The 16527-nt window shown below is 42.9% G+C and overlaps 1 non-coding gene across 1 annotated transcript; it reads left to right on the forward strand.

Moving 5' to 3' along the window:
- The first annotated feature begins 802 nt into the window (after positions 1-802).
- trnak-cuu (transfer RNA lysine (anticodon CUU)) lies at positions 803-875 on the forward strand. Its single transcript has one exon. It is a non-coding gene; the product is annotated as a tRNA-Lys (tRNA).
- Positions 876-16527: the final 15652 nt, after the last annotated feature.

Genomic DNA, 16527 nt, shown 5'->3' on the forward strand with positions numbered 1-16527 from the left:
TGCTTTTCCAGCTCCACTCTGATATGAACTCTGGTTTCCAGCATCTGCAGTCCTTACTTTTGCCTATTTCGCCTATTGAGTCTGCTCCACTATTCAATGAGATCCTGGCTGATCTCTGACTGAACTCAATTAGACCCTTTGTCCATGTACACGTTTGCACTTTTTGACAACAAGAATTACCATTTGAAATTCACAATAGATGGAGAATCAGTTGTCATTTATTAAAGAGTGTTGAAAATTGTACAACCCTTTGTACAATAAAAAAATTCCCAAACTCACTTCTGGAACTTCCAATTCTGAATATAAGTCAGTCATATCTGTAAATGAGATATCAATCTGATGAAGCTACAACACAAGATTACGTGTGTAGCACACAGGAAAAGCAGTGAGTGATAGCCTGGGCTAAGTGATTCCAATAGAGCTGATCTACATCTAGTTTGTAAATGTGGTGAACAATTAAACATCTAACAGGGGGAGGAGGCTCTACAATTATCCTCATCCTGAATGACAGAGGAGCCCAGCATTTTAGAGCCAACTATGAGCCTGGAGTATTTGTATCCATCTTCAGTCAAAAGTACTGAGTGGGTGATATATCTCAGCCTCCTACTGAGGTCCCCAGGGGATAGTCTTCAATAGATTCTATTGTCTCAAAGTGAAATGAATAATCAGCTGAAGGCACTGAATGCAGCAAAGACATTGGCCCTGAGAACATCCCACTGAATTGTGTGGATTGTGGCAGAATGGCTGCGCGACAGTGTGAAGCGTGGACGTTTTTGCCAGCTCGTGCGAGCGCATGCCTGGTGCCCGGGTAGCTCAGTCGGGAGAGCATCAGACTCTTAATCTGAGGGTCCAGGGTTCAAATCCCTGCTCGGGTGGGTCGTTTTTAAATTGCACTGCCACAGGACAACAGAGAAGGCGGTGCGAGCAAATCAGACGCAATGGCCCTCCCGTTCTGGCGGTGGGGAAGCAAGTGCAGGCCCGTTTTGCCTGCATTTCCGAACTGTCGCAGGTGCTGCCAAACCCGCGGTGTTTCTCCCGCAACGCGTGGCTTCTGTTTGAATTGATCTCTTTCAGGTCCTCCAAATGTGCGAAATCAGAAATTAGCATAGAATCCCTCGACTGAGGAAACAGGCGACCGACTCTCCCAAGAGTATCCCCCACGCACCGAAACCCATACCGCATGACTATGTATTTACCCCGAATAAATGCACCGAACCTACAAATCCCTGAAAACAATGGGCAATTTAGCATGGCCAGAACACCTGACCTGCACACTTTTGGAGTGTGGGAGGAAACCGGATCCGTCGGACGAAATCCACGCAGACACGGGCTGAATGTGCAAACTCCACACAGGTAGTCGCCCGAGATTCGAATCGACGTGGGTCCGTGGCGCTGGGAGGAAGCAGTGAAATCCTGATTATAATTGCACATGCTGAAGCTTGGATTTATGGAGACCTCTCAAATCGATGGTCTGCTTTTCTTCAAAATCGACTCAGACACATCAAACAGAACCTTCATGCACATCTTCCTTGTTTTGGAGCAATGGCGATGTGGCAGTGCGTGTGGGAGTGTCGGTGTCTGCGGCTTGTGGTGGGGTGGATTGTGTCGAGCAGAGAGTGGGTGCTGGGGGTAGGGACTGTGCGTGGTGTTGGAGGGATGACACTCAGAAATATTTTTTTCCCTGAGTTGAAATGTCTTATACTAGGGGACATGTATTTAAGGTGAGAGGGAAAAAGTTAAAGGACATGCGAGGGGCAAGGCTTTTACTCAGAGAGTGGTAGATGTCTGTAAGATGTTGCCAGAGGTAGTGGAGATGTTTTAGATAAGCATGAATATGCAAGAAATAGAAGGATATCGGTCAAGGGCAGAAGGGATTACTTTAATTTTGCATCATGTTTGGCACAAAATCATGGGCTGAACGATCCGTTCCTATGCTATACTGTTCTATATTCAAATGCAATTCAAATGTGACTGTCATTTTGCAGAATCATGGTCACACAAAGAGAAGCCAAATAATGGCCCCAGGGAAATCCGCACAAAATGCTGAGTTAAAACACATGCAAAAATACCTGTTGTTTCCAACAATGGGCTCTCTCAGTTTGTTCTTGTGGGATATAGGTAAATTAATGTTACTTCTGCAATTCTGCAATTATAATTGATTATATAAATATAAATGAACTCACACCAGTGTGTAATTATTTCAGCCAAGAGTTGCGTCAACAAGAATGGAAACTATGTGGAGGAAATGCATAATTGTTTTTTTGTATTAGCTAAAACTGTATGCAAGAAAGAAACGGGACTGCAAAACAATGGTAGATATTACAGGCACTAGATAAGATGCTGTGAAGAGAGGCAGTTAAGCTAGATACGCCTGTACAAACAATAGGTATAAACATCTGTTTCCCACTTTTACAGAAACACAGAAAAAAACTCCAATTAAAAGAGCTTAGTGGTAAGATGCTGTGAGGGGCAGCACAGATGGAGGGAGTAGATAATGGTAAGGCAAGAAATGCCTAACAATAACCCACAGCAGGATGAGGTCAAATGGCCTTGTGTGGCCAGGAATAAACATTTTGTCACAGACAAGGCCGGATAAGACAAGAGATAAACAGGAGTAATGGGTACCGGTCTTAGGGAGGTGGAGGATGCAAACTGGGGTCGGGGGGTGGGGGGGGGGGAAACAATGAAATTAAAAAAAATGTAGGAACCAAACTATATAATTATCAAATATTTGTTAAATTCAGTGTGTTTTGTCCCTGCCTTGTGGACATCACACTCACTTGCAAGTGTGAAATAAATGACACCATTGATACAGATCTTGTCTCGGACTGAAATTATTGAAGTGAGTGAGCTTTGTTTCTCACATTCTGTTAAAACTGCTTCAGATAAAGTCTAAAACAGTTACTGATGGATTAAGATTGATTAATATTCAAACAGCTTCCAAGAAATATGGTTGCTACGTGCACAATTGACCTGGGTTCGATCCCCAGCTATCACCGGAGGATGAGGGGATTTCTGAAAGATTGCAACCAGCTCCAACAATTAACTCCCAGGAGACTTGTATGAGTCCAAAATGCCACAAAGGTGAAGATGCTGCCTAACCTGCTGTGCTTTGACCAGCAACACATTTGCAACAAAGGTGAATTCCCCTTGGTACAATCGATCCATTACATTCTGAAGGGCAACAGAGCCATCCCAGCCCAGCAGAGGAGCTCTCAGTACCCAGAGACAGGAGATAGGAATTAACCTGCAGAGTCTCAGAGGATGGGATATTTGACATCCAGAATAGATTGAGAACTAGAACTGTCCTGGCAACCCAGCCTACCCAACAGTGAATCGAGAGACATCGAAAATGAGAGCAGGAGGAAGTGTTTTGGCCCTTTAATATTGCCGTACCATTCATAGTGATCATAGCTGATCAAATCTACTCATGAAGATAGTGAGAACTGCAAGTGCTGGAGAGTCAGAGTCGAAAAGTGGAAAAGCAAAGCAGGTTAAGCAACATCTGAAGAACAAGAGAGTCGACATTTCAGGCACAAGTATTTCATCAAGAATGTGGTGACGGGGTGGGGCGAGTAAGGGAACTGAAAGATAAATAGGAGTATAGGGGTGGAGAAAGGTAGCTGGGAAGGCAATAGGTAGATGCAGGTGGAGGGTGATAGTGATAGGTCAGAGGGGAGGGTGGAGTGGACAGTTGAGAAGGAAGATAGACAGGTAGGACAGGTCAAGAAAGTGGTGTTCAAGTTGGAGGGTTGGATCTGCAATATAGTGGGGGAGGGGAGGTTAGGAAACTAGTGAAGTTGATGTTGATGCTGTGTGGTTGAAGGGTCCCAAGGCAGCAGTCAAGGCCTTCTTCTTCCAGCCATTGGGTGGCTTGGCTTTGGCGGTGGAGGAGGCCCAGGATTTGCATGTCCTTGGGAGAGTTGGAAGGGGAGTTGAAGTGGTCGGCCACAGAGCAGTGCAGTTGCTTGGTACATGTGTCCCAGTGATGTTCCCTGAAATGTTCCATGAGTTGGTGTTCTGTCTCCCCGATATTGAAGAGACCACATCCAACAGAGATTTTCCTGCACAACCAAACATGTTATCTCTATGGTTGTTGCTTTCGATTTGGTCTCCTTTACATCAGGGAGAGGGGAAGCCAATTTGTGGAATGTTGCAGGGAATATCTTTGGAAAGCACGCACCAAACAATCCCATAGCCCTGTGGCCGACCACTTCAACACCCCCCCCCATTCCACCAAGGATGTGCAAGTCCTGGGCCTCCTCCACCGCCAAATCCAAGCCACCCGACAGCTGGAGGAAGAAGGCCTCATCTGCCACCTTGGGACTCTCCAACCCTGCAAATAATTTCTCTTCACGTAATTAACTAATTCTCATTTGACAGCAATAATTGAATCTGTCTTGAATACATACTCCAACAGTGCAATTTAGATCTTAACCTTTAACTCAACAGAAAGGTCATTCCTCATGAAGTCTGGCCCCTTTGTCAATTTTTTAAAATCAGTGCCCTGTATGGCTCAGAAATAATCAACACCAGGAACAGATTTTCCCTATCCCCTTTGTCCATGCCCCTCGTGTTTTAAAATTGCTGATCAAATGTCTTTCTCAAGCTTCTCATTCTTAAGGATAATAATCCCAGTTTTCTGAAGCAATCCTTGTGTCTCTCATACCAGAGTCTTAGATTAGATTAGATTACTTACAGTGTGGAAACAGGCCCTTCGGCCCAACAAGTCCACACCGACCCACCGAAGCGCAACCCACCCATACCCCTACATTTACCCCTTACCTAACACTACGGGCAATTTAGCATGGCCAATTCACCTGACCCGCACATCTTTGGACTATGGGAGGAAACCGGAGCACCCGGAGGAAACCCACGCAGACACGGGGAGAACGTGCAAACTCCACACAGTCAGTCGCCTGAGTCAGGAATTGAACCTGGGTCTCAGGCGCTGTGAGGCAGCAGTGCTAACCACCGTGCCGCCCTACACCATCAGTGTAGGAGTAGTGATCTTGCTGAATCAGACTCACTGTGTGGGGTTTTAATTTTGTTAAATGAGACTGATCGTGGGGACAATGATTTCCTGAATCAGAGTGAATGTGGAGTCATGATTTTGCTGAGGAGTTGACACTGTATTCAACACTATGGGAAAACAAGTGCTTATAGAGTGATAATCCTCTCTGGGATTTCATTATATTTCAGATGACAGTGAGGGACTAAATATGTGAAAAGATTCTCCATATGGTCCTGCAAGCAACTTGCAAAATTGTTGAAATTGTTTTGTCTGTGAGCAGTTTTGTTGAAATGTTCAACCCTTTCCTTGGAATTCTTTCCATTTTCTGTCTATCTCAACCCTTTTGTGTGATTATTTCAGTTCAAGATGCAGCAGGGCAGACTGCAAAATTACTCGGCGCTGTATAAAGTGTTATTGACAGCTGAGACAGCGGTGCAGTGGTAACTATGGTTGCTCTTTTTAGCTGCTGTGTAGTATTCAAATCTCAGTCACTACTTACTTTCCTTCAGGATGATAAGATCCACTAATGAGTCTGTCTGGAACCAGTTCCGTCAATGACTAGACGGCAGTTTCTTCTAAATACCTAGTTTTCCAAACGTCTCACACAAATATTTGCATTAGCAATTTCAATCTTTCTGCAATCCATCACCTTCCAACAGTTTGCACCGTTCCTGAACTCTGTGGGATGACCTCTCACTGCCCAAAGATATCAAAATAGGGCAGGGGCTAGGAAACAATCAAGTTTCCAAGAAGGAGGTTTTTAACAGCATCAGTGAGGCCTGAGCTGAGGCCAGAAATTTATCCCCAGAGAACAGCAGGTGATAAAATTAAAAGAGTTCCTGATGCCAAAATCAAACATTACATACCGTCAAATTAATTTATTTTGTGCAAATTTACATTTTTCCTTGAATTCTTTTGTCTCTCAGTCTCCGCTGATTTTGAAGAGAGAGGCATACGGCTGAATCGTGTGGTTTATATGCTGCAGGCAAATCACGTCAAGTTTGGTGGCCTAAGTCTCACCACTGGTCTGAGCAAGTTTTCTCACTGTATCTTTTCAAACTCATCACATGTATTGTTTCAGTCCGAATGGTTGGTATCTGATTTTCACCCCTACTTACCATATACCATTCCTGGAGCAGCTCCCCGACCAACTGACCCAGATTTCATGGCACAAGTACCATCTTTTAAAGCCCTTTGTGCACCCGGCCAAGCACTGTCAATCTAGAGCTGTCCTGCATGGCTCCTAGCATTTGCCCCAAATATGGAAAGCCAGAGGAAAATTGACAAGGTGTTGTAGACACATAATTCCTCTTCCCCAAGGACCCGCAGTGTTGGCCACCTCCAACCCTGCGGCCCTGCAAATAATTTCTCTTCACGTAATTAACTAATTCTCATTTGACAGCAATAATTGAATCTGTCTTGAATACATACTCCAACAGTGCAATTTAGATCTTAACCTCTAACTCAACAGAAAGGTCATTCCTCATGAAGTCTGGCCCCTTTGTCAATTTTTTTAAATCAGTGCCCCGTATGGCTCAGAAATAATCAACACCAGAAACAGGCATACGGCTGAATTGTGTGGTTTATGTGCTTCAGGCAAATCACATTAGCACACATACCAGCCTGTTCCAAGGTTGTCATCTGTGTTAATGTAAATTCAACCATCGAGAAGGATGTCCAGCACTGTAGGAAGAAAGTCAATGTTGGTCTTTCTCTCCACCAGTGTAAATGCCACCGGCTTCTCTTTGCTACCTCACACTCTATCTCTGCTACTGTGGTCACCTCCCACCAAGACTCATGCTCAACCACTTTCATTATGTCCTCTAACACTTTCCCTCTCATCCATCACGACCTCTGTCACTATTAACCCTGTCTGCCCTTTGCACGGCCTACTCACTCACAAACTACACATCCCCACCTGCAACATAAGTACCATTGATGCCAGTGTAATGGCTACTGCTCTTTCTCATTCTAGGAGCAAAACTATCCAAAACAGGACAAGATGAGTCAAGCCAGGAGAAGTGCTGCCCATTGTTTAGCTCCGCACTTCTCATGAGGATAGGATCCAGTCTCTAACCACCCCCAGAAGGGCCCAGACTGTATCAGAGGCTGCCTGTGACTTACTGCATCCACAGTCCCTGAGTGAAGGCCATTCCTTTGACTTGACTGAGGTCTTCTGACAAACATGGCAAGCTTGTTGGCTTTGTGGTTGGCAAGACTATAGTATTATGAGCCTGGTATCCCTGGCTGAAGGGGTAATGCCCCAAAAAGGCAAGGCAATATAGGTAGGATGCTGCAAGCATTCTGGTAGGTTCAGAGTGAGTGAGCACTATGAATAAAGAGCCCAGAAGTACAGCCTGGTCCAGTCCAGGGGCTGGGTGTATGTCCCTGAGCACACAGTGTCTTTCCTGCAGCATTACAATGGGAGTTAATGGGTCAGCCTAAGGTACAGTGAAGTGTAGAAACATCTTCTGAATAGATTGGAGACACGCCATGAGGTTTCTGAGAGGCTGGCACATGTCAGAGGTTAATATTTGAGGATCTGGAGTGCATGTGGCTGGAGCCTGTGAAGTGTCCCCAAGATGCTGCTGCCTGGTGTTCAATATGGGGCTCTCTTGGATTAAATGGTGAGTTGAACCCACCGAGAAACTGATTAGATTTCCATGCTGAGGTATCATGACACTAGCTTGTATGGTAAGTTTGGTGAGATAGAAAATCATGGTGAGTTTGGCTCTTGACAAGGCTTTTAGCATGCAACAAAAGAGACTCAGTTGCTGCCTAGTATAAATATTGCTATGTCATTTCTGTAAAGCAAATAGGATGCAATGGTTTTGTTACTGTTTTTCTTGATACTTCTGCATGCTTTGGGCTGACTAGAGCTGGCCTTAGCTTTTACTTTAACTCTGGGTGACATTGGAACAAAGGTGACTTATAACAGAAAATCCTCATGCACGTTGCCAAACCTAATAGAACTGAAGCTGATAATCTTCTATACTGAGGGGGTTGGTTGTGTGCTAGCCATCCTCCTGCATTAATAAACTGGGTACTCAGACATTTACCAGAAAATGTGTTCAATTATCACCATGGCAATTTGACTTTTTAAAAAATCAATAAATGCCATGAAGCAGTCAGATTATTGTAAAAGAAATTGTCTGATGTAATGGTGTAACTGAAATTGTACATTGAAAAATATCTTGATTGTCTGTTGAGTCTTTCATCTGTTTGAATACCATCAATGTATAATTTCAGTTACATCACACTGTAAATTTTTGCTATAAATTCTGTGTTTTAGAATTGAGCCCTCCACTATCACCTGATGAAAGAGCGTCGCTCCGAAAGCTAGTGTGCTTCCAATTAAACCTATTGGACAATAACCTGGTGTTGTGTGATTGTAGGAGAAAGTGAGAACTGCAGATGCTGGAGATCAGAGCTGAAAATGTGTTGCTGGAAAAGCGCAGTAGGTCAGGCAGCATCCAAGGAGCAGGAGAATCGACGTTTTGAGCATGAGCCCTTCTTCAGGTTTCCTGTCCGTAACGTCAATTCTCCTGCTCCTTGGATGCTGTCTGACCTGCTGTGTTTTCCCAGCAACACATTTTCAGTTGTGTGATTTTACACTTATCTTGAAGTTGCTTTGCATCTTCCTGACAGCACATGTTCTCATCTAGTTATGACATCCACCAGCTTGGACATAATACATTTAGTCACCACAGCCATGACATTGATATGTATTGTGAACAGCTGGTGTTCAAGTACAGACCCAACTAGTCACAACCTGCTGATGCAAGAATGATTCATATATTCTCACTCTGTTTGCCAATTTTTGATCCATGCCAGATTATTACCTCTTATTTTAACTTTGCTAACCAGCCTTCTGTGGGGACTTCATTAAAATCCTTCTGAAAACCCAAGTATTCTACATCCGCCAACACCCTTTTATCAGATTTGCTCATAACATCCTCAAACACCAACTTTGTCAAACTCCATTTCCCATTTGTAAGTCCATGCCGATTATTCTCATTCAGATCTTTTCTCTTAAACCCCACATCCATTGATCCCATGCTTTTTGATACATTCTCCACTACTGAAGTAAGGTTAATGGGCTTGGGGTTCCCTGCTTTCTCCTTTTCCTCTCTTGTTTAATAGTGCGCCACATTTTTTACATTCCAGTCACTAGAAACCATTCCAAATCTGTAGTATTTTGCAGGATAGTTGACAGGGCAAATATACCGGACACTTTATTCTGGGAGATGGTCACACCCCCTCGGCTTAAGTCATCTAATTTCATCAATGGTCAGGGAAGGTAGGTGTCACTGCAAGTGAGGTGGGAAAGGTAACCCAGAGAGCAGGAATACAGGAGCATTTGCAATTGCCCAACAGGTTTGAATTTTTGGATGGTAATAAGGGCTGCAAGGATGAATGATCTGTGATGGAAGAAGATTCAAGCTGGGAAATAAGAAAGAGTGTAATGGTAGCCAGAGACAGTATAGTGAGGGGGATTGTAAGTGTTCTCTACATTAAATAACAAGTTCAGATAGTAGCGTTTTCCCCCCATGACAAGCACATCAGATCTGACCCAGGGCAGAATTTTCAGGGGGCAAGGGAGGATCCAGTGGTCCACATTGATACCAATGACACAAATTGAACATAACAAAGAGGTTCTGCTGCAGGAGCATGAGGTACAGTCATACAGTCATAGAGATGTATAGCACAGAAACATACCCTTCGTTCCAACTCATCCATGCTGGCCAGATATCCCAACCCAATCTAGTCCCACCTGCCAGCTCCTGGCCCATATCTCTCCAAACCCCTCCTATTATATGCCCAGCCTGATGCCTTTTAAATGTTGCACCGTTAGATGTTAAATTATAAAACTGGAACATCAAATGTAATAATCTCTGGATTATTACCTGAGCCATATGCAACTTGGCAAAGGATGAATAAGAGTCAAGAACTGAACATGGAGGAGTAGGGGGTTCTGTATCATGGGGTGATAGCACCAGTACTTAGGGAAAGTGGACTCTGCACCATTAGGATGGTCTGCACCTTCACCATGCTGGGACCAGTGGTCCCACATGAAACACAATGACTAAAATGGAGACGGCTTTAAACTAAGGATGGCATAGTAGCTCAGTGGTTAGCACCGCTGCCTCACAGTACCAGGGACCTGGGTTGGATTCCAGCCTTATGATGTGCAAACTCCAAACGGACATTCTCCCATATCTGTGAGAGTTTCCTCCAGGTGCTCCAGTTACCTCCCACAGTGTAAAATGGTGCACGTTAGGTGGATTGGCCATGCTAAATTGCTCTGTTTCCAGGGATGGGCAGGATAGGTTAGCCTTGGAAAATACAGGGTTACTGGGTAGGATAGGGGGAATGGATCTGGGTGGGATGATCTTCGAACAGTCAATGTGCACTTGATGGGCCGAATGGCCTGCTTCCACACTGTTGGTGTTCTATTATTCTAAACAAAGGGGCTGAGGAACCAAGGGAGAAAATGATGACTGCAGATGCTGGAGATCATCAGGAAGGTCTTATGCCTGAAACACCGATTCTCCTGCTCCTCAGATGCTGCCTGACTTGCTGTGCATTTCCAGCACCATAGTCTTGACTGAGGAACCAAGCTTGGTTAAATGTAACAAAACAAGGAATGGAATCAAGGCATGACAGAAAAATACTATGTGGAAAGTGAAGGCCGGAGAATGACAGGAAAGGACAGAAATAACATTAAGAAATAAACTTAAGTAGTCAAGACTAGATGCTGCAAATACAACAAAAACAAACTAAGTTAATGGTTCTATATCCAAATGCTGGCATCATTCATAATAAGCAAAATGAATTATTGGTACACTGAAGTGAATGAATATGATCTGACCATATCATAATCATGTAGTAGTTACACCTTTACTGAATAGTAGAGGGGGCTTGAAGAATTTTCCTAATTCATCTCCTTTATCAAGTTATCAAACGTTTGTGTGGAAATGCTAGCCACTTTTCTGAGTACATTTCTGTTGCAGCTTGCTGTGGTTTAGGGCACAGGCATTGTGCTCAAAAGAAAGAACTTGATGATGAACTATAAAATAGATAAATTCTGTGTTAAGATCGGGCCCTCCACTATCACCTGATGAAGGAGCGTCGCTCCGAAAGCTGGTGCTTCCAATTAAACCTGTTGGACCATAACCTGGTGTTGTGTGATTTTTAACTTTATAAAATAGAGGGCCCAGTTCAAACAGCCTCAGCTCTCACTCTGTGACTCTGACAGTCCAAGCTCGCCATCTTCTGGCTAAATACAAGAGACAACTTAATCTTCTGAGACACCTTTTGCCTTAGCCACAACATTTTGCCAGTTTAGTCATTCTTTGCTGGTTCTTGAAGTCTGTCCAGTCCTCTAATTCGGCACTCATCTTTGCAGATCTGTGAAGTTTTCTTTCCATTTAATGGTCTCCTGGGTTTATGCATTGAGCAATGGATGAAGGCTGTTTTGCAAGGAGCCTTTCGTTCAACAACAATTCTTTACTGGGTTATTAAACATCTTTTTAAAAAATGCCTCAAACTTTACTATGATACATCGTATCCCAGTTTCCCAGTTCACCTGAGTCAGGTCTGCCATCATATTCTCAGTCACCTTTAATTCATTTTAAATCACAAGTAATGGTCAGAGAATTGAGTGTGGGAATTGTGACATTGTCTTATGGCTGTGTAAGATATTATTCTAAATGTGGCCTTGGCAATGTGTACAATACTAGTTGCTTTGCTATATGAAGGATATTATTAAAGTGGGAAGGGCAAAAAAGATTTACAAGGATGTTACTGAGACTGGACAAGATGAGCTATAAGGATAGGCTGGAATCTTTCTCCCTGATACCCCTCTCTGAGGGGTGACCTCATACAGATTTATAAAATCATGAGGGGCATGGATAATCTGAATAGCCAAGATCTCTTCCCCAGGGAATGAGTCCAAAACTAGAAGTCATAGGTTAAGATGAGAGGGGAAAGACTTAAAAGGGTCCTAAGAGGCAACATTTTCAAACAAGGGGTGGTGCAAAATGGAATGAATTGACCAAAAACATGGTAGCAGCAGGTGCAATTACAACATTTAAAAGACATTAGGATAGGTACATGGATAAGATAGGTTTAGTGGGATATGGGCCAAACACAAGCTGAAGGGACTAATTTTAGTTGAGAAAACCTGGTTGGCATTGACAACTTGGGCTGAAGGGTTTCGGTGCTGCATGATTCTATGACACACAATCTATCGTTTCAAACTCAACATTAATTTCTATTGTTGTGATCACTGTTGAAACAACTTGAGGCTGGTGTCATGAATTTTCTAATTAAAATATTGAGTCAATCTCAGTGAATCTTTCTCAATCAACTTCATCTCATCAAGTTTGGGCCCAAGCCTTTTACTATAACCAGTGGTAACTGAACCTGCAGTTTCTCAGAGACCAGAGCCAAAGTCATTCATTTAATCTGTAAAGGCTCCCCAGTATAGGTTCTCAGTCTAGCTGAGGTCTTGCACCAAGTTAAGGGTTGGAGTCCAGAGTGAACTTTGCTTAAAACTGGTTCTGCAATCATTGAAACAGTTGCACCAAAATCAACCTCCATTAGAATGACCATTTAATCTGATGTTTATTTTGATTGACTCTGGTTTGGATGTTGTTAAGCAATTTAACTGTTCTAAGCCAGATGTAGGAGGATTTTCCAGATGTGCACTTACATGGATATAGGCCCATGAGTTCTCTTACTGGATTTAGGTCTAATGGGACCTTTTTACTGGCTTGAGTCCTCAATTGGTAGCAACTACATCAACATGCCAGTCTGGATCCTGAAGAAAGCTTGATTATTTGGCTAAGGCTTGGCTTTGTTTTGAGGTTTTGCTGTGGGGCAGACCTACAGTCCCTCTGATCAAGATATGTCTTGAGTGAGGTTATGCAATTGTCTTCACTCAAGTGGTGTTCCCCAAGTTCAGTCAGACTCACATGGATGTCCACTTCCATTGGTGTACCCTGCAACTCATAGACTCAATTTGCCATATTTTCCAATGATAAAGCCAGTTGTACTGCCCTTTTGAAGTCCTGATTTGGAGATGCCGGTGTTGGAAATCCAGTTGCTATTTAGCTAATAGATTATCTTACATGGTTACATCATTAATCTCATTCTTGTTACCCCTGAAATAACTCCAGAGGCCAGTATCCTATCACCAAGTCACCCTTTATTTACATGTGGTGAGTCCTTGACACTGATCCAGCCCTCAGAGTGAGCAGGATGTCTGACAATCCTGTTTACTGTATATCTCTCAACCAAGGCTCTCTGACTGGATCAGGTTAACAGCTCCAATAGGGAAACTCATTCTGAGGTCCACCTGGCTGACAACATTGCAAACCCAGCAGCTGTCACCTCGAGGCTCCTTTACCATCAGATTATTGACCATTCCTATCTCCTTGCAAACTGCCATGTCTAAAATGGCTTGGTCACAGAAACAACTGACTCATTTTTCCTGCTGTCTTGGTGAATTTTATTTTCCCAATTTACCTTAAGTTTAAAGTCATCAATAATTATTTTGGTACATTGCTCAATTTTTCCTCCTGTATGCTCTGCTCTTCGTCACTACTCTCAAGGACCTTATAAACTGTGACCTCTTATCTTTCCTACTCTTGTCTCCACCCAAGCTGATTCTACAGTTGGATTTTTCAAGTTAAGACCATCCCTCAGTATTGAACTAATGCCAAACCTAATTAACAGAGCTAATGCACCAACCTTTCCTAGCTTCACATGCCTCAAATACCCTTCAACATTCAATCCCAGTCTTTCTTACTTTTCCACTACATTTTTGTAATTCTTTTCAACCCATTTTCACAAACACCAATCACTGACAATTCATCCGAATGTGTTGTGCATTCAGCTACAGTGCCTTAAATTCATTCTCTTTATCTTTTGTTTGCAATCAAGGCTCCATTCTACTGCTGCACTCTTATATTTATATGTTCTGTCCCTTCCTGACACACTTTTGAACTCATCACTCAAGATATTACCCTGCTCTATCAATTTGTTGTTTCCCATCACTTTATGATGTCTCCCCTTCACTTGACCATGGGCCCCACTACTTAGTCATTGTCAGTGGCAGCAATATGAGTGCAATTGCCCCCTCGAAAATTCTATGTCATTGCTAATGGATTCTCTGGGTCCTTGTGCACCTCATGAGCCCAATCCTCGAGTCACATCTCCAAACATACATTTGGGCAGGTGTTTTTGTAATTTATATGTGTGTGTGTGTGTGTGTGTGTGTGTGTGTGTTTCTTTGCGCTGACATGTGTCCCTGTGTTTTTGTGTAGGTGTGCGTGTTAGCTTGTGTGCTTGTTTGCATATCTGCCATTATGAAATTTGCCATTTCTACTCCTAATCTGGCAGCCTTAACTTGCTATTCCACATAAGTTCTTATAACTTCAGGAAGTGAATTCTTCGAACTCCAAAGTAATCCCTAATTCCATCGTGTGTTTGATCTATTTTCAATGCCTTTATCCACCTATTGAATTAACTTGTATATGTTTGACCAGCTTCCCTCCTCAGATTCATGAAATGTTGGCTGGAGGCTTCTGGTGTTAGCTCAAATGTACTTAGGATGGCATTTTTCACCTCATCAGGACATTAAAAATAGACCAAAACACATGACGCTCTGAGAGACAATTATTTTGGAGGAGTTCAAAAATTCACTTCCTGATGTAGTGAGAACTCACGAGGAAGTGCAGAGGTTTAAAATGACAGGATTAGCAGCTGAAATTGTGATTGAGTTGGGTCATAAATTAATGTTTAGCATCCAACCTCAATTTCATTCTGTGAGGCATAGAAATTGAGGTAAAGAAAAGTCCTCACATGGTAAGGAAAAAGTAGATCTCGGTGAAGATGATAAAGATAGCTTACTACAGGGTTAAAAAGGAAAGCCATGAAGGGGAAAGAGAAGTTGAAAACCTCAGGTATTTTCACTGCAATAAAGTAGGCCACATGGAGTCAGTGTTGGTGTGTTAGAAAAGCACTTGGGAAGATTGATGTAGGAAAACAGGATAAGCCAGTGAATTTTGTTAAAGTGGCAAAAGGCACAGTGGGGGCCAAAACGTTGCACCAGAAAGTACAACCTGGTCAGAGGTTGGTTGAGGAGGAAGTGCCAGATTTTCTGAAACTATTTACTTGCAAAGATAAGATTTACTGCTAGCATTACCAGCAGTAGGTAATAAATTACAGTGTTAACAGATATGGGATGGTGCCTCTCTTTGTGAGACGAGCAGACATGTAATTCAGAAGAACTATTGCCAGAAAAAATGCCAATTTGTGGAATTCATGGTAAGACAGGACGTGTTCCATTTATGTAGAGTGAAGTTACAGTGTACCTTGACAAGTGGAGAAGTGGTGGTAGGAGTACTGCAGGAACACTCAGTTCCAGGAATACAATTTCTCCTTGGTAACAACATATCTGGATCACAGGAGTGATGTCTACTGTGGTTGAAAAGCCAGTAGAGAATCGGGCAACTAAGGCATTACAAGAAGTATATCCTGGAAATTTACCTGACTGTAATTACAAGGTCACAAGGCCACCAGTTGAAACAGGTGGAGAAGTCAAAGAATACAAATAAGGAAGTTGATGTAGAACTATCAGACCATGTTTGATCAAATGGTTGAGCCAAAACAGGAACATGTGGAAGACAAAGTGGATATTTTTAGCTTAAGGAATTTAACTGAATTACAACAAAGATGTAAAATTGATGCAATTACATTGGAAAGTGTACACAGAAGTAGAATCGGAGTGTATTTCCAAATGTGGGCAGCACAGCGGTTAGCACTGCTGCCTCACAGTACTAGCAGACCTGGGTTCAATTCCTGACTCAGGTGACTGACTGTGTGGAGTTTGCACATTCTCCCTGTGTCTGTGTGGGTTTCTTCCCACAGTCCAAAGATGTGCAGGTCAGGTGAATTGCCCATAGTGTTGGTTAAAGGGGTAAATGTAGGGGAATAGGTGGGTAGTGTGTTGGTGTGAATTTGTTGGGCCGAAGGGCCTGTTTCCACACTGTAAGTAATCTAATCTAGTTACCATCTAAAAGAGGAAATGGAGGCCACCACATAGTCAGTCAGGCAGGCAGATGTTCTCCAAATTGTGTTACCATGGGTTAGAGAAAGGAGGTACTGTGGAGAGTGCATGAATTATCGATAGAAGGTTATTTGGGGTAAAACAAACTGAAGCTAAAATACAAAAACATTTTTACTGCCCTGGACTGCATAAGGATGTAATTGAGTTTTGCCAGATATTTCACATGTGTCAGTTAACTGGAAAACCTCAGGCAAAGATAAAAACCAACACCTTTAATACCCATTCCTGCAATTGAGAAACCTTTTTGACAAGGGTCATAATCGATTGTGTAGGTCCCCAAACTAAAACCAAAAGTGGGAATCAGTAATTGTTAATACTGGACGTGTCTCCTAGATTTCCAGAGGCCATTCCATCACACAACATTACAGCTAAAATT

Source organism: Hemiscyllium ocellatum, chromosome 28 (genome assembly GCF_020745735.1).
Source record: "Hemiscyllium ocellatum isolate sHemOce1 chromosome 28, sHemOce1.pat.X.cur, whole genome shotgun sequence".
Taxonomy (NCBI): Eukaryota; Metazoa; Chordata; class Chondrichthyes; order Orectolobiformes; family Hemiscylliidae; genus Hemiscyllium; species Hemiscyllium ocellatum.